The sequence below is a fragment of the Pelodiscus sinensis genome, chromosome 3 (assembly GCF_052426305.1).
Source record: "Pelodiscus sinensis isolate ZL-2025 chromosome 3, ASM5242630v1, whole genome shotgun sequence".
Lineage (NCBI taxonomy): Eukaryota > Metazoa > Chordata > Testudines > Trionychidae > Pelodiscus > Pelodiscus sinensis.
In genome coordinates this window covers 33765047-33783670 of record NC_143054.1, presented here as the reverse complement: position 1 = coordinate 33783670, position 18624 = coordinate 33765047, and the positions used below count along the sequence as shown (strand labels likewise).

The 18624-nt window shown below is 45.6% G+C and overlaps 1 long non-coding RNA gene across 2 annotated transcripts in view; it reads left to right on the top strand.

The window, feature by feature from the left end:
- Positions 1-17082: 17082 nt before the first annotated feature.
- LOC112547401 (uncharacterized) overlaps positions 17083-18624 on the top strand; it is a 131565-nt gene continuing 130023 nt past the window's right edge. For both annotated transcript variants that reach the window (XR_003091147.3, XR_016349128.1), the window contains exon 1: positions 17083-17975. This is a non-coding gene — a long non-coding RNA (uncharacterized LOC112547401). The remainder of the gene's footprint in view (positions 17976-18624) is intronic.

Sequence of the window (18624 nt, the reverse complement as noted above, 5' to 3'; positions counted from 1 at the left end):
GCCTAGTTCGAACTAGCTAGTTCGAACTAAGGGCTGTGTAGCCCTTTAGTTCGAACTAGTGGGAGGCTAGCCCTCCCCAGGTTTCCCTGGTGGCCACTCTGGCCAACACCAGGGAAACTCTATGCCCCCCTCCCGGCCCCGGACCCCTTAAAGGGGCACGGGCTGGCTACGGTGCCCGTGCCAGGTGCAAGCCTGCCAGCACCCAGCTAGCAGACCCTGCACCTGGCACGGCACAGAGCCACCCACCCGATGCCTCCCAGCCCACCCCCTCTTGCCGGGACCAGGCTGGCGGCTCCCGGGAGCTTGCCCTGGACCGCAAGAGGCGGGCACCTTCCTGGGCTAGTGCGGACATCGTGGACCTCGTCCACGATCTCCGCACTAGGCACAGGAAAGTGGCCGGCTAGGGCAGGAGAGCTGCCAGCCTGGCCACCCAGGAGCAGGTGTGCATGAAAATCAAGGGGGTCCACTGAGACCCCCGACCCTGAGCCCTGAGCTTACAATGGCCGTCCTGGGTCAGACCAAAGGTCCATCTAGCCCAGTAGCCTGTCTGCCAACAGCGGCCAACCCTAGGGACCCTGGAGGGGATGGACCGAAGACAATGACCAAGCCATTTGTCTCGTGCCATCCCTCTCCAGCCTTCCACAAACTTTGGGCAGGGACACCACTCCTACCCTCTGGCTAATAGGACTCCATGGACCCAACCTCCATCACTTGATCTCACTTCCCTTTAAACTCTGTTCTAGTTCTAGCCTTCACAGCCTCCTGCAGCAAGGAGTTCCACAGGTTAACTATTTGCTTTGTGAAGAACAACTTTCTCTTACTAGTTTGAAGCCTGCTACCCATTCCTTTCCTTTGGTGTCCTCTAGTCCTTCTTTATGGGAACTCCTGAAGAACTTTTCTGAATGCACCCTCTCCACCCAACCCCTGCTTTTAGAGCCCTCTATCCTGTCCCCCCTCCGTCTCCTCTTTTCTAAGCTGAACAGTCCCAGTCTCTGTAGCCTCTCTTCATCTGGGACCTGTTCCCAACCCCTGATCATGTTAGTTGCCCTCCCCTCTCCCAGCCTTTCTCTTCCCCTCTCCCACCTCCTTTTCCCAGTCTCCCCCAGTTTTTTTCAATAAAGACAGAGTCAATGTTGGAAGAAACGTTATCTTTATTTTGTACATCAATAAGAAGGGGGGCTAGGGAAGGGCAAGTGGAAGAAGGTGAGGGAGGAATGGGGTACGAGCCCCCGATGGGGAGGACTGGGCTGGCTCTGCGGGCTTCTGGGGGTGGAAGCTCTCCTGCAGCCCCCCAATTACTCCCTCTCCCCAGATGGCAGCCTGCGGCAAGTGCAGCCGGGCTGATGGCCGAGTGGTGTGATGTGCCCAGTGTGGGCACTCAGGGCACTCCAAGCCAGAACTTCTTTGCAAGCGGGGCACCCCTTAGAACTGTGTGTCCGGGGTGGGGGTCGGGACCCTTTAAGCGCAGCCCTCGGCTAGCCTGAGACAGTATCTCCATGCTCTAAGTCCTCCTTTTATGCCCTGCCGGCACTGCTTCCGGCCATCATTAAGCCCTGTTCAGAGTCCACTCAATGTGGACTTACTAGTTCGAACTAGCAAAACGCTAGTTCGAACTAGTTTTTAGTTCTAGATGCGTTAGTTCGAACTAGCTTAGTTCGAATTAACTAATTCGAACTAAGTTAGTTCGAACTAGCGCTGTAGTGTAGACGTACCCCCAGGGATTAAGCAGAGGAAGCCTACCTGAATGGTGACATAGGCCCCAGTAGAAGGGTTGTTGGACTGCTGAACTTAGGAGCGGAACTCTGAATTAACAACCAGGCCTCAAAAGCAGGGTTGGATTTGAGAGTCTAAAGAAGAGATTTACTAATAAGATGTCACACTCAGGTCTGGGAGTATATTAGGGCAAGAACCAAGAGAGAACTGAGGACAGTGAGCCTGCTGGGCCAGACGGGGACATACTAAGGGATGGCAGCCTATACCACCGACTAAAAGACAGTGAGCCTTTCAGTTATTTATTACAGGCAGTCCCCGGGTTACGTACAAGATAGGGACTGTAGGTTTGTTCTTAAGTTGAATCTGTATGTAAGTCGGAACTGGCGTCCAGATTCAGCCGCTGCTGAAACTGATCAGTTTCAACAGCGGCTGAATCTGGATGCCAGTTCTGACTTACATACAGATTCAACTTAAGAACCCCAGGCGTCCCCAAGTCAGCTGCTGCTGAAACTGATCAGCGGCTGATTCCAGGAAGCCGGGGGCAGAGCAACTCTGCCTCGGGCTTCCTGTAGTCAGCTGCTGGTCAGTTTCAGCAGCGGCTGACTTGGGGACGCCTGGGGCAGAGCAGCTGGGGTGCTGCTGGGCTGCTCCAGTAGCGCCGCTCCTCGGCGCTACTGGAGCAACCCAGCAGCACCCCAGCTGCTCTGCCCCAGGCGTCCTGATTTAGCCGCTGCTGAAACTGACCAGCAGCGGTTGAATCAGGATGCCTCGGGCAGAGCAGCTGAGGTGCTGCTGGATTGGTCCAGTAGCGCCGAGGAGCAGCGCTGCGGGACCAACCCAGCAGCGCCCCAGCTGCTCTACCCCAAGCTTCGTGGGCAGAAAAGCCTGGTCTGCTGTGTGGGAGGGGGCACTAGCTGTGCCCCCCCCCCCCCAGCAGACCAGGGAGACGCAGAGCAAAGCCGCGGAGGACACCCACAGCGGGACAGCCCAGGTGCACCATGGCTGTCCTGCTGCGGGCGTCCTCTGAGGATTTGCTCTCCATCTCCCTGATCTGCTGGTCAGACCAGGGAGACGGGAAGCAAAGCCTCGGAGGACGCCCGCAGCGGGACAGCCACGGCGCGCCTGGGCTGTCCCGCTGCGGGCGTCCTCCACGGCTTTGCTCCGCGTCTCCCTGGTCTGACCAGCAGACCAGGGAGATGGGGAGCAGCTTTCTCACCCTGGAGGATGCAGGCAGGGGGACTGCGGCTCATCTGGGCATCCCGCTGCTCCCGTCCTCCGGGACGAGAAAAGCCCCGTTTGTAACTGCGGATCCGACATAAGTCGGATCCGTGTAACTCGGGGACTACCTGTATAAGTAAAATAAGATAAAAAGGATTTGTCAATTTAAAATCCCCGGACCTTTGGGAAACCCTTACAGGTGACTAGAGGTATGACATTCAGCTGCTGGCCTGACTGTGGACATTTCTGTAAAGTGACACAATCCCTCCCTGAGTGCCACTGATTTCAGGAGCTCTGTGCAGGCTGTGACATTTGTTCAGACAGTGCAGCCTGCTGATATCCCTTTTTCTCTTCCCCTGTGAGCCTTGATGGAAAAGAGAAGGCCAAAGCCTTGTCTTCTCAAGCCTTCCCAATTCCTTTGAAAAGTGGAAGCAGTCCCTGAGAATACAGATTGCAGTTGGGACAGCTACTTGGATAGGCTGGGTAAGGGTGTGTGCATGGAATTCTTTCCACAGTGCCCACATCAGCAGTCTAAGCACAGTCCTCTTACAAGCTGGCTCCCAATCACAGCCCTTACACTGGGGCTGCTTTTTGCAAACCCACCCCATTGTTCTTCAAAATCCTTTTTAGAAACTCTCCTTCATCGAGATGCCACCAAGAACTTGAGAACATTTAGGTAACTGGTATCCGGACACCACTGCTTATCTTGCTGAGACCAGTATTGTCTCATTGTTTCCTTGTGCTCCCCTCTTTGTATCTAGCTGTCTGTAGTCTCTTGTCTGATACTTAGGCCTTATCTACATTATCATGAGCTGTCAATCTAAATTATGCAACTTCAGCTATGTGAATAACTTAGCAGCAGTTAACCTGCTTAGCCATGATGAAGATACCGCAGTAAGCAGACATAAGTCAACAGCTGATGCTCTCCCATTGACTCTGCTTACTCTTCTCATTCTTATGGAGTACCCCAGTCGACAGGACAGTGCTCACTGGTCAATTTATTGTATCTATACTAGATGCAAAAAAGTTGACCCCCCACTGGATTGATCACTGCCCATTGGTTTAGCCTGTAGTGAAGCCATGCCTTTTGGCTGTGAATTCTTTGTAATAGGGAAATGTCTTTTTATTCTGTGTCTGCACATTACCTAGCACAATAGGGCCTGGACCATGACCAGGGCACCTAGATGCTACAACTATACAAATAATGAATAATATTAATACATCCTGACACCCTTACCATATGAGTATTCCTTATTCACACAAGTGTTCCAATGAGATCAACAGGTTTTGTTATGTGAGCAAGGATTACTTATATGTGGAAGGGTGACACGATCTGTCCATAGCAAGATATATACATTCAGGCTTCGTCTACACTGCAGCGTTTTTGCACAAGAAGCCTTTTGCGGAAGAGATCTTCTGCAAAAACTATCTGCACAAAACCGTGTCCAGACCTCAAAGCGCATCACAAAAGTGATATGCTTTTGCGCAAGAGAGTGTCCAAACTGGATGCACACGCTTGCACAATAAGGCTCTGATGGCCATTCACAGAATGACCATCAGAGCACCTGTGCTTTTGCCGATAGGGGTTTCTTGCGCAAAAACCCCTTCCGGAGCATCCACTCCTGCCTTTTTGCTCAAGAGCCTTTTAGCACAAAAAGGATTTATTCCTTGTGGGGAGAGGAATAACTCTACCAGCAAAAACCCTCTATTCTGCCAATTTACTTGTGCAAAAACAAATGTTTGTGCACAAAAACCTTACCGTGTAGACGTAGCCTCAGATGGTGCTTGGTCCTACTGTGAGGGTAGGGGACTGGACTCGATGACCTCTCAAGGTTCCATCCCATTGTAGTATTCTATGAATCTATGATTAACTGCAAGCCAATGAAAATAAAAATAAAACCCAACAAATAATGCCCATTTTTCCTCCCCCCGCCATGGTTGATGGATGAGTTATTAAACTGGAAGTCAAAGTCCAAGCCTTTGAACGATGGTGCAGAGAACAATGCAGTGTTGTTCTGGCCATGTTATAACCCCAGATAATAATATGGTCTAGAACCTAAGATTTAGCCTCCAGGGAGCTGGCTAAATCTTGCAACAAAGAAGACACAGTTTTATCTCAGGGTAATTATATTTTTCATTTTGTCTCACTAGTGTAATAACATTCTTAATTTCCTCCACAGCACAGATAGCAGTCACAGGTATTGACCAAGACATACTGTATTTCAGTCCATGCTTCTACCATCTAGCAATCCTAATTAATATCAACTCTTCCTGACAGAGATTTGTTCATTTACTGACACACAGCTTGAAATATGTTGACTTTATAAATTCAGTGCTCCAGCCTGTGGCTAACATCTGACTAAGAAGGCAACGCCTCTCACTCTGTCTTGATTTGTTTTAGCCGTAGGGTTTTTAGCAGCAGCTAAAAGAAATGGTCCCCAAATGCAGGGTGTATAGATGGTGTTAGCTGGAGGCTCCATGGCTATGGACAGTTAGATAAACAAAGCATCCCAACCCACCAGTGGCTTACCTGGGTAGGCCCGTGAACCAACTCTGAAAACTACTGGTTTAGAACTCAGCCCTGTTCCCCTCCCCCTTGGCTCCGTGAAGTCCTGTTTCTGGCTATACCGCCCAAACTTGCTCCTCTCCTCTCTTTCGAACTTCCAGGTATCCTGCCTCCCCTGCCTTGCCCAGCCCTTACCTGTCCAGCCTGGTTCCCCTTGCCGACTCGCATGCAACACTCCTGTGGGGCCCAGCCCCTGCTGGAGATTGAGCAGCACAGGTACTGAGGGACCCACTCCGTGCAGCTTTGGGTCCCAGAGTGAGAGGGCAGGGCTGGAGCTGGAACTGGCTGAAGAGGGGAGAAGCCTGTTGGGCCCAACTTAGGGAAGGGGCCAGAGAGAGGAGTTTGTGCTGTACAGCCCCTCTGTACCAGCTGGGAAAGACTTGCTGCTCTGTCCTCAGCAGGGAGTTGCTGCTGTGGCTAAGGGTGAAGGGCCCCTCCCCCAGCCAGGCAGCTCTGTGCACAGAGCCCTGAGCCACTGACTGTGCAGGGCTCATTAAGCAGCTGCAGGGCTGTGCTACCATGCATTTTAGAGGGAACCTTGATCATGACCCCACTAAAAGAACTTTGTGATTCCCCTGCAACCTCTTTTTGGGTCAGGACCCCCCAACTTGAGAAAAATTGGTCTCCCCTGTGAAATAAAGTATAAGGTAAAAGCACAACAAAACTAGTTTTCATGGGAGGAGATCAGATTTCACCATCCATGATTGCTTTTTATGGCCATGAATTTGTTAGACCCCCACTCATTACGTAAGTTTTTTCATGACCTTTGTTGTTAGTGGTTGGGTTTTGCTTGAAACATAATGGCTGATCTCTGCTATCTTTTATCCTATCTAATGTAAGTGTGGATATTCTCATTATCCATATAGGTATCAATTTAAAAAAAATTCTGCTAAGCTTTTGGACTCATCAGAGTAGTTCAAAGATGGTTAATGTGTCATGCAAAAAGATCCTTGCACCAATTTTAAGTTTTGCTTGTTCACTGATTTTCCTTTAGTGTTGAATGAGAAGAACAGGATTCTGCTTGCTTCATCTAGGGGTATGTCTACACTACAGCACTAATTCGAACTAACTTAATTCGAATTAGTTAATTCGAACTAAGCTAATTAGAATTAGCGCATCTAGACCTAAAAACTAATTTGAATTAGCATTTTGCTAATTTGAACTAGCATGTCCACATTTGAGTGGACCCTGAACCGAAGTTAAGGCTGGCCGGAACCAGTGCTGGCCGGGCATCAGGTTAGAACTTAGAGTGTGAAGCTGTTGACTTAGGCTAGCCAAGGGCTGTGCTTAAAGGGACCCGACCCCCACTCCAGACAGACAGTTCTCAGGGTTCCCCACTTGCTTGTCTACCTCGATGAGGGACAGCAAAGCAGTCCTGTCTTGGAGTGCCCTGAGTGCCCACACTTGACATATCACAGCACTTGGCCATCAGCCCAGCTGCACTTGCCGCAGGCTGCCATCCAGGAGGGTCAATCAGGGGGGCTGTCAGGATCCAGGAGGCCCTGCAGGAGAGCTTCCACCCCGAGGAGCCCGCAGAGCCACCCCAGTCCTCCTCATCGGGGGCTCATGCCCCATTCCTCCCTAGCCCACTTTCCTGATGTAAAAAATAAAGGACACGTGTGTTCAAAAATAGAAACTCTCTTTATTTAACAAAAGTGGGAGTGGAGGATGGGGGATTAACCTCTGGGGAGACTGGGAAAAGGAGGTGGGAGAGGGGAAGAAAGAGGGTGGAAGAGGGGAGGGGAAACCTGGGAGGAGGGAGCTTCAAGGGGGAAGCTAGGAGAAAAAGGAGGAGGGGAAGTATAAAATTATGGTACGCCATATCTTCAGTACTGTGTACAGATGTGGTCTCACCTCAAAAAAGATATTTTGGCCTTGGAAAGAGTTCAGAAAAGGGCAACTACAATGAATAGGGGTTTGGAACAGGTCCCATACGAAGAGAGGCTAAAGAGACTGGGACTTTTCAGCTTAGAAAAGAGGAGACTGAGGGGGGATATACTAGAAGTCTATAAAATCATGAGTGGTGTGGAAAGGGTGAATAAAGAAAAGTTCTTCATTAGTTCCCATAATAGAAGAACTAGAGGACACCAAATGAAATGAATGGACAGCAGGTTTAAAACTAATAAGCAAAAGTTCTTCTTCACACAGCACATAGTCAACCTGTGGAATTCCTTGCCACAGGAGGCTGTGAAGGCTAGAACTATAACAGAGTTTAAAGAAAAGTTAGATACATTCATGGAGGTTGGGTCCATGGAGTGCTATTAGCCAGGGGGTAGGAACGGTGTCCCTGGCCTCTGTTTGTGGAAGGCTGGAGTTGGATGCAACGAGACAAATCGCTTGGTCATTGTCTTCGGTCCATCCCCTCTGGGGTACCTGGTGCTGGCCGCTGTCGGCAGACAGGCTACTAGGCTAGATGGACCTTTGGTCTGACCCAGTACGGCCGTTCTTATGTTCTTATGTTCTAAGCTCAGGGCTCAGGGTCGGGGGTCTCACTGGACCAACTTGGTTTTCATGCAAACCTGCTCCTGGGTTCGCATGTGGCCTTTGGTGGCCAGGTTGGCAGCAATCCTGCCCTAGACAGCCGCATTCCTGTGCCTAGTGTGGAGGTCGTGGACGTTGGAGGTCTCCCCCCAAACCTGGATGAGGTCCATGATCTCTGCACTAGACCAGGCGGGCGCCTGCCTCTTGTGGCCCTGGGCAGGCTCCTGGGAGCCGCCAGCCTAGTCCTGGGAAGAGGTGGAGGGCTGGGTGGCAGCGGGTGGCTGGCTCATTCCGTGCCAGGTTCAGGGTCTGCTGGCTGGGTGCTGGCAGGCTTGCAACTGGCACGGGCACTGTAGCCAGCCCGTGCCCCTTTAAGGGCTCCGGGGCCAGGAGGGGGGCAGAAAAGTTTCCCTGGTTTTGTCCAGAGTGTCTACCAGGGCAACCTGGGAAGGGCTAGCCTCCCACTAGTTCAAATTAAGTGGCTACACAGCCCTTAATTTGAACTAGTTAATATGAACTAGGCATTAGTCCTCGTAGAATGAGGTTTACCTAGTTCGAATTAAGCGCTCCGCTAGTTTGAATTAAATTCGAACTAGCGGTTTGCATGTGTAGCACCTATCAAAGTTAATTCTAACTAATGACTGTTAGTTCGAATTAACTTTGTAGTGTAGACATACCCTAGATTATTCACAGGGGGCTACAGACTTGCCACGTCCCTGGGAAAGGTGGTGGTGGGGAGCGGGCTCCATGCTTCTGGAAGGGGCAGGGCCTCAGGTAGAAGGGGCGGGACTGAGGCAGCCAGCCCGCAATACTGCCCTGAGCACACTGCGTCCCACCCCCAGGCAACCATCAGAGCTGCCTGGAGTGTGGTGCTCTGGTGGTAATTTAAAGGGCCCAGGGCTCTAGCAGTCACCATTCCTGTGGTAGTGGCAGTGGCAGCTGGGAGACCTGGGCCCTTTTGAATTGCCTTGTCCCAGGGCTACTGTCCTCTTTGCCAGCCTGTCCATGGGCCTGACTCTTCATTATTGTATAGTTATCTGTCCTGGCCCTCCTTATTTATTTCCTCTTTAAACTATATTTCTAGAACCTGATTCTCCAGTGGGCATAGTAGGTGTAGAATTCTGATCGGGCGCCATGTAACATTCAGTTTGACGGTGGCCATGTTTGTACAAAAGATCTTCTTCGTAGGAAAATCTCCGGTTCTGTAATATTGTTGTTGCTTCTCTGGGCCCTATTTTTGCTAGATCTCTTCTGAGATGAAATGAGATGACCTGAACACAGTATTCAAGGTGAGGGAATACCATCCATTACCATCTAACAGCATTAGAATATTTAATCCCATTATCTGCATGTTCAGCATTGTAAAAGTCTCATTCTATGGCATTTTTCACGTGAGTATCTTATTATAAGACAGGGAGAACATCTGAGGAAAATTATAAGAGTGCTATGGGTTATTAAATATTTATAGCAGCATTTCATTCATCTTCTTATATGGCATCTCTTATTACTGGAAGTTTGCAACCATGGTAGCCCATTCTGCATGATTCACTGCTAATCTCTTTGTAGATTAATATTTGATCCACCCAGGATATCACATCATCCATGCAAGATCTTCTTTTTCTGCACACACTCTTCTGCCACCAACTTTCTCTTTCAAAGCTGGTGACTATCCATTACCTCCTGAAACTCTTAAAAAGGGCCTCACACATCAAATCATTCTCTTCATAAAATCTCTGCTTAGTGTTCCTGAGTTCCATTCGCCTCCAGTACTTTTTCGCTGGGTACATGGTCTATACAAGATCTTTTTGAAATTATTCTATAACAGCATCCTTTAAAGGACTGTAATTTATTTATTGTTGATTTTTGCATGTTTGTGTCTCAGAGCCAAAATTTAATACAGAACAAATGTAAGTTTTGGAGCTGGAATTTAGCTTTCAGATTTATTCTCTTCTCATCAGAAGTCTATTCTTCCAGAACCTCTCTTTCCTTCTTGGTAGTCTGGTGCTGAGCTCACTGTCTGATCTTTGATCTTCTGTAAAAATCCTTCCTAAGTTGCAATAATTTCTTATTTGCTGTATGATTATGTTGCTCATGGGACTCCACATTTTCCAAGGAACCTTTTTGACTTGTCCACTATTCACTGTAGATCATACTCTTTCATATACAGTAAAACACCAGTGGTCTGGCATCCAGTGATCCAGCACTCCTGATGGTCCGGCACCATCTGGAACCCCGAAGTGCTCCGGGCAGCCAGACAATTGGAGCTACTCTGCTCCCAGCTTCTCCGATTCAGCCGCTGCTGAAACTGACCAGCGGCTGACTTGGAGAAGCCAGGGGCAGAGCAGCTGGGGTGCTGCCGGGTTGGTCCTGTAGCGCCTCCCCTGGGCGCTGCGGGACCAACCCGGCAGCACCCCAGCTGCTCTGCCCCAGACTTCCCCAAGTCAGCCGCTGCTGAAACTGACCAGCGGCTGACTCCAGGAAGCCCGGGGCAGAGCACCCCAGCTGCTCTGCCCCGGGCTTTCCAGAGTCAGCCGCTGGTCAGTTTCAGCAGTGGCTGACTTGGGGATGCCTGGGGCAGAGCAGCTGGGGTGCTGCCAGGTTGGTCCCGCAGTGCTGAGGGGTGTATCCCCCCCACTCCATCCCAGACCCCTCATAAACCCCCCCTTCCGATGGTCCGGCATATTTGATAATCTGACACCCCCTGGGTCCTAAAGGTGCAGGATTATCGGAAGTTTACTGTATTCAGGTTCTTTCATTAGGAACTCAGATATTACCAGTCTGATTTTCCATCTTTAAAATCGGAATTCCTCAGAAGCAAGCTAGCATGTGAACAGATCTGGTAAATGTCCTCTTTGAGATGAGGTCTTTCTCCCCCAGTGCTGATCCTTGTAAGACGGAATTTGCATTTTGCAGTTTGAGAGAGAGACAACAAAACTCTCATTCCTTAGTTTTTTGAAATTTACTTCATTCCAACTGTGACAGTTTGGCTGAATGACAGGCTCTGTTAAAGACCACACTGAGAAATGCAATTAAAAGTATAATATGAAAATACAGTTTTCATGCACATGCTTTAGGACTTGTCTGAACAGAAATGTAGAAATTGGTGAGGGAAGAATATAAGGAGGGAGAAACTAATTTTCCACAAGGAAAAACAAATAAAAATGCTACTTAATGCTAACTTGTGCTTTTTTAAGTATTGAGAAATCTTGGCCTTTGATCCATGCCCCTCTTGGAACTTTTCATATAAAGGCTTTTTATATTAGTCATATATTAGAATATTTCTAAGCTGCTTCTGGAAATGCTACTGTGCAAATGGAGGATGCTGTTATTGAAACCATTTTTGAAAATAGGCTTTGCCATGATCAGAAAGCCTGGTAGGGCCTGACAGTTAGTAAAATCAGGCACAAATTAGCACAGGTACTTGACCTAGGTTATAAGGACTGTTTGCAATATTGTGCTTTACAATAAATGAGTAAACATCAAAAGAACAAAAACAAGCTTAAAATAATGGCTTTTCAGGTAATTTTGGCATATATAACTATGAGGCTAACTATTAATATGATGGAAATATTGGGAAATGCATTGAAGCAAATTACTTACTATCAATGATTGGAACCCCAGTTATGGTTCCCTGGAATACCATATATGGACATGGACAGAAGCCTGGGAAGTAATATAAATATGGTCACTGGACATGTGTGGCTGTATAGGAAAAAGGATATAAAACAGGTTTATTTTTAACCTCTAATGGTATATCGGAGTAATGAGATGGTGAAATCTTGGATTATCGCTTCCAATTTATGATGTTCTCCACTTAATGTTTTCTTCAGTTTTGGTTTCCAATTATCTTCACAATGTTGTATTTTAATATTTGTAGTTATTATATTTTTCATATCTATATTGTGTGTGCTGATTTTTTTGACATATTTGAGTGCTGAGTAAAGATTTTCATGTTTCTGAATGTCTCACCAAGCTCATTCTTCATAATAAATCCATGTAGCAACCTGACTAGAGAATCTGTTAATAGTTACAGAAGCGCATTGCACAAGACATGATCAAAAGACTATAGAACTGTTGTACACAGCAGGTACTTTAGTGATGACTTATTAAAAGAACAAAAACCAACTAGCCAACAACAAACAGCTCCCCTCCAAAACTGCTTCAGAATAAACTACCATTTCTTTTCCCAATCATTTTTAGACAGCTTTCAGTAATGACATAGTGTGCATGTTGCAACTATTATTTTACTCTTACTAGCTGAAAGTTCTTGCTGTTGATCAAGTATGGTGGGTCAGTATAGTAATTAGTCTTCTGTGCAATCTCCCTCTGACAACCAATGAAACTGTGCATATAAATTAGCTGTAGATTAAGGGTAGTGATTAGTTGAATTACCTCTGATGTCACAATGGTATCAGACCCTAGGCATGGCATAGATTCTTTCTTAGTGTTATATTGGTGTAATTCACAAAGTTAAAAAGGCTGAGAACATAAAAATTGGATGGTAACAGATTGAATCTCAGAAATGAGTGAGCCCAGTAAAATTCTGAGCATTTCTCAGCCATGTTTGTAATTCTTTCCATCATTTCACATTGACTCAACAGACATTTTAGACTTCAGAGTTACATAAAAATGATAATCCTTGAATCTTTATATAGAAGACCACTGGGGTAACTGCTTCATTAAAGCAGTAGGAGTGCTAGAAACTGGTGTTTTGATTCAAAGGACCTTAAAACTAGAGATGGAAGCAAGTTCAAAATCTGACTGAATCCTAGCTTTCATAGAGGTCAGGGATAGGCTGGATTTGGGCAGCTGAATCAGCTCAATGTATATGTGAAGAGCCATATACATTGTGAAAGAGTTGGATTTAGGGGTTGTTTTTTTTGGTGACTGACTCTGCAAGTATTTTCAGTTTTATTGTATCTTATTGTATTGCTTCAGGGTATGTGTGTATATTTTATAGCCAAAGAAACACAAGTGGTTGACTAATCTGGCCACAGGATGTCGCTGTTTCTCCATGGACACATCACCTGATCCTTCACCTGGACACACACACAGAGAGCGGTTGAAGCAAGTCCATATAATGTCTGCTCTTATCAAACAAGCTCTTTCATCAATCAACTATGAAGAAAAGACCAAATATGCTGATTTACTAAATTCAGAATGTAGTGGCTTTGTTTTTCATTCAGAACTGAAGGAGAGGTTTAGATGTTTAGCTGGATCATACCACCACGCTTGAAATTTGAAACAGAAAATGATTTATTTTTGTTTTATACTGTAAAGTAGCTCAGAAATTAAAGCATTTCTTTACGTTTTATTTTACCAGTGTATGCATTCAGATTTAGTAACCTCAATACAATGTTTTGTTGAATTTAAACTTTCTTCTGCCAGGAGGAGAGGGAGAGATGTTTAAAGTAGATCTGTAAGTGCAGCAGATTTTAGTAAACAATAATTGAAGATTGCCGCATCAAATTCCAGTCAGTCAGTCAAAGGTAAACTTTTCTTTAACAGCCCATTGCAGCTATGCGCCTAACCTCATTGAAGAAATTAACTTTGAAAACACATAGATGTTAACTCTTATCCCAATGAGTAAAGCTTCTATGGCGAATGGGGGGAAAATATTACAGCTAGTAAGTTCAGCCCATGGGAGATACCTCTCCCATGATTTCACAGAAGATATGGAAGATTGCCTCCCAAAGTTTGATTAATGCAGCAAATGTGCATCACATGACAAAACAGACAGTCCTTCATGCAGCATTCTTCATTTCATGGCATGTATTTTAGAGGGGAATCAGATGATTGTGACAAGCCCATGGCCACCTAGGACTTCATGTTCATCACCAGGTTGCACACCATGGCTGCTTGGAATGTCACTGACAGTGAGGATAGTTTTAAATATCCAGCTCCACACAGCTGACAGTTTGCATTATAACCAGTAGAATATAGTGCCAGTCAGTTAACTATATTATATCAAATGCAAAACAAAGGGATGATTAAGGTTTGGCATATTTATCTGTGAAAATGAAGGGGAGGGAATGGAGACAGCTGAACCTAGAGGAACCCTCTGTACAAATTAGTTTCACAAAGAGTTTGTGCACATTCTTGTTAAAGTGTTAGTGGCAACTGCATGTTGTAGGTGCCCCCTCAATTAAAATTTCACATTGTGTAGAGTGAGCATCCTAGACTAACTATACAGTACTCTGATTTATCACTGTAGTACTGTAGACTCTGCTCAGTATTCTGCAATAACGGGCACTGGAAATGAATCAACACGGACTGAAATTGAGACACAGTGCTCAAAGTTACATAGATATTAGAATACATTTCAAATATGGTGAAAGGGAATTACTTTTATGTGTCTGTTTATTGAAGCCAAAGACAATATTCATAATTTTATTTATGAAATAAGCCTCTGAAGGTTTCAGATTAAATATTCCCCAAAATGTTATTACATGTTCTATAGGGACCATTACTGTGCAATGCTTAGACATGTTCTTATGAAGCTAGGGATATTCCTAGGTGGAAAAAACAAAACAACAACAACAACAAATACTTGAAAACAAACAAGAAACAAGTTTAAAGAGTGGAGTTAAGTTGTAAATATATATCAGTCATGTAAAGAGAATCTTTCATGAACTTTGTAACAAACAGAAATTGTAACCAAAAGCAAATATGAAAATTCAGGGAATTTTAAATCAAGATTAAACTTAAAAATGTTGGAAAGCACTTGTCACATTTATGTGCCTTCTAGGGCTGATCCCACTGTTGTCCAGAGATGTCCTACCGTCCTGCAACTTCCTTTTTTTTCCGGTCCATTTTAAAAGATTGGGTAATATTCTTTTTAAATACAAATTCCTTGTTTAATAGGAATAGAATTTAGATAATCATTGTTGGGATCATTCTTTTTAAAAACTTGGCACTACGTTCACTTCTCTCTAGTTGTCTTCTCCCCAGCTTACAGTAATTTCTTATCATTTAGAAATTATTTTAATACCCTATTCAGCCATGTGATCAGTTTGTTTTGTTCAAATTGCCCTTTCTCTGCTCATTTTCAATAATTATTTTGTAAGTTCTTCTTTTTCATTTTAATTGCGTAAACTTATTTTTTTGTCTTGTTAAGGAGTTCAGTATATAAATTGCTGAGTTGTCATTAATTCAACTCATTGCTTGTTAATAAACTTTCTCTCTAAGTGCTCTCTCCCCAACATATTAGTCTGAGTCTTTCTTCTTTATAACTTTATAATCAGTCTTGTTTTTCTCCCAACCCTTTAGACACTGAACTCCCCAAGTGTAAATTTCTGCCATTGCCATTGATTATTAGGGCTAGACTTAGGGCTGCCAGATGTCCAGTATTGACCCGGACAGTCCGGTATTTTTGCCTCCTGTCCAGTAAAAAAATTCAGACAATACCGGACACCTGAAATGTCTGGTATTTTCTGATTTTTTCCGGGCCAGAAGGCGAAAATTCCGAGTACTTACCTTGTTCTGCAGGGAGCTATCTGGCCCGGAGCAGGGAGCCTGTTAGGGCCAAAAAGCCGCAAAGGTGTTTCTTAAAGGAGCCACACTTTTTTTGTTTTTTGTTTTTATTTTTTTGCTCAACCACTTTGGTCTCCCCCTTTTTTTTCTCAACAGAATTTTTTCCCCGGTGTTTTTTTTTTTTGGAGGGGGGAGGGAGAGAGGAAAAAGGGTGTTTAGTATTTTTGGTTAAACCATCTGGCAACCCTAGCTAGACTAGATCTGTTAGATCACTTTGTTTCTCTCTCTGAGGGTTGTCTCTACTTTACATCCTCAAGAGTTTTGTTTTGAATAACTCCAGTGATGGAATGTCAGTAACATACTGTGGGAGATTAGTCCATAGTCAAATTGACTTCAATATGAAAATACTTTACATAATCTCCAGGCAATAGTTTCCTTTACATTATTTCATGAGATTAAAGGCCCTCTCTAAATTTGTATTAAGCATGACTCATTATCAGTGGACAGTTGTCAAATCACCACATATAATGTACCTTTTTAGAGGATTTCTGAGCTTTCCTTACCCCCCCATCCCAATTCTTTCATCTTGTTTACTCTTTCCTAGATCCTCTCCTACTCATCTTTTTCCTGTCTCAAGTTGCCCAAAGGTGCTCAAAGTATGATCACAGTAATGCTGCTGGCTTGATTCTGACCCTGAATAGTGCTTGAATCCACATGTTGCCCCATTAGCTTCATGTGTCCATAGTAGGACTATACAAAATGTACCCACTGAACATAAACAAGAATGACAATCTGTTCCTGAATAGAGAGGAATTTCCTTTTGATCTACCTCTATGAATCTGTTTCCATATAACTTTGGCTTTAAGGGGTTTTTTTTTGCACTTGTCTGCTTTCTAGCCAACAATCTAACTGTTTCCTTTATTTAAGATGTTTCTTGTCCATATGTATAATCCTTTATTTTTTCCCAGCTAACATTCCCTTTATTAATCTGCATACTTCACAATTGTCTGTAGATTTGCTTATGTTGACTTTTGTTTTTGGATTCAGCCTCTCCTACCTTAACCTGGTATTATCTGTAAATGAGCCAAAAAAGAAAGCAAGGATCCTCCATCTTTTCACTAGATACTTCCCCAGCACTGCAGTGTGATTTGTAACTGTTCTGCATTTATAGACTGTTAACTCATCTTTCAACCACACCTTGATCCATTTCATTGTATTGTCTTCAATGTATCTTAGATGGTATGCACTGGAAGTCCTGGGTCTACTGAATGCTAATTACTAAGGTTGCATATCTGGGTTGGATCAGGTAATTCCCTGTAAAGGTCAGCAGTTGGCTACAATTAAGGGATAGACTAGGGGTAGACAATAATTTTTCATGGAGGGAGCATTCCAAGATTTTGATAAGTGGTCAAGGGCTGAACTTTTCTATGGAGGGGGTACAAGGTCTAGGATGAAGGTTGGGTGCAGAAGGGAGCTTGGTGTAGGGAATTGGGATTCAGGAGGGGGTTTGGAGCCTGAGGGTCTGGGTACAGGAGAGGATTTTGACCTGGGGGAGAGGTGTATGAGGGGGTGGTGACTGGGGCAGGGAGTGAGAACCCAGTGAGACTTTTAAGCAGGCTCCATGGATTTGTACCTCAATGTGTCTGGCTGTTCCATGTGCCTTTCTGTGTTGTGCCCCAGTGCGGGGAGACTGCATGTGCTGCCACCACTCCCAGCACAATCATCACAACTGCTTTGGCTAGTTTCTGTGAGCAGAGTGTGACTGACATGTGAGGAAGCTAGAGGGTTAGGCTCTGGCAGAAGGGGGTGGTGGCTTTGGGTAGAGTAAACTAGCACAGGAATTCCTGCTCTGTATGTGGCAGAAGAGCTAGGGTTGAGTATGACTCCCAGTATTATAATTCTAATCTTTATTTTGGGGTGCTGAGGAGTGTTTGAACCATTTTTGTAATTAAACCAGACCTGGGTTGGTGTGTTATTAGCCATGACACAGACTATAGTAGTTTTCAGGGACATCAAGGCCAACAGGGTCAGGGTGTCTGCAGAGTGACCTCAGGCTATGATGGGGTGCTGAATTAATTACAACCCTACTACTGTTGTGCTCAATGCTTTGCTGCAGTCTATATCTGCAGTTAATAGTGTATATCAATTGCAGTCCCTTCAGTCACACATTTTATAATGGTAACAAAGGTTTCTGAGTTGGTTTGGGATTGCTCTTTATAAGTAATAAGTCACTTTTTGTTTCTGTGTGACAGGGTTTACCAATCCTGCACTGGGGCTGCAAGGTTAACCCTTGTTACCTGGCTGAGAAGACCCCACCCCCACAGCTCTGCTGTACATGCTGCAACTGGAGGCCAGCTTTAAAGGCCTGTGGAGCAGCTCAGCCTGGGCTGACTGCCACAGGGGAAGGAAGAGCAGTCGGAGCTCCTGAGACAGAGTTACAGATGGACCTAGACATGGAGATCAGTCAGCAAGGAAAAGCCACTACTCTGGAGGAAAGTGTCAAGGGACTGCAATAGTGAACCTGGTAAGAAGTAGCCCAAGGCAGGGCATTACCTTCAGAGAGCTTAGTGTGTTTTGGTTGGATTTACCACATAGCTAGTGGTGGACTGCTCTACCACTGACAGGGCCATGGGCTGGGACCTGGTGGAAAGGTCCCTCTGCCCCATCAACCTGTTGTTGTTGACTGTGGGTGCTAGGCTCCTGCCACCCTGAAGGAAGAAAGGGTGCTTACTGACTCTGTCTGCTAGGCCATGCTGCCCTGCGTAAAGGGGCATTGTTGCTACTGACTGGACCCACCAGGCCCAGCTGCCTTGGGAAAGGGATGTGTTGATATTGACTCTGGTGTTTTGCCACACTGCCCTATGCAAAGGGTTTTTTTTTTCTGACTTGGTGACTGTAGTCAGTAGGCCCTGCTGCCTTGAAAGAAGGGATTGTTGTTATTAACTCTAGCTGATAGGCCACACTACCCTGAAGGCTGGGAGTGTTCCTATTGACTCAGGCTGCTAAGCTCCACTGCCCTCCAGGGAAGGAGTGTTATTGACTGTGGCTGCTAGACATGACTGCCTCACCATGAAGGGGTGTAGTTAGCTGGCCCTCGGGCTGTTGAACCTGATACATATGCAGGGTTGAGCATCCTTTGAGGGGACTTCAAGGCCTGATGCCCAAATCCTGAA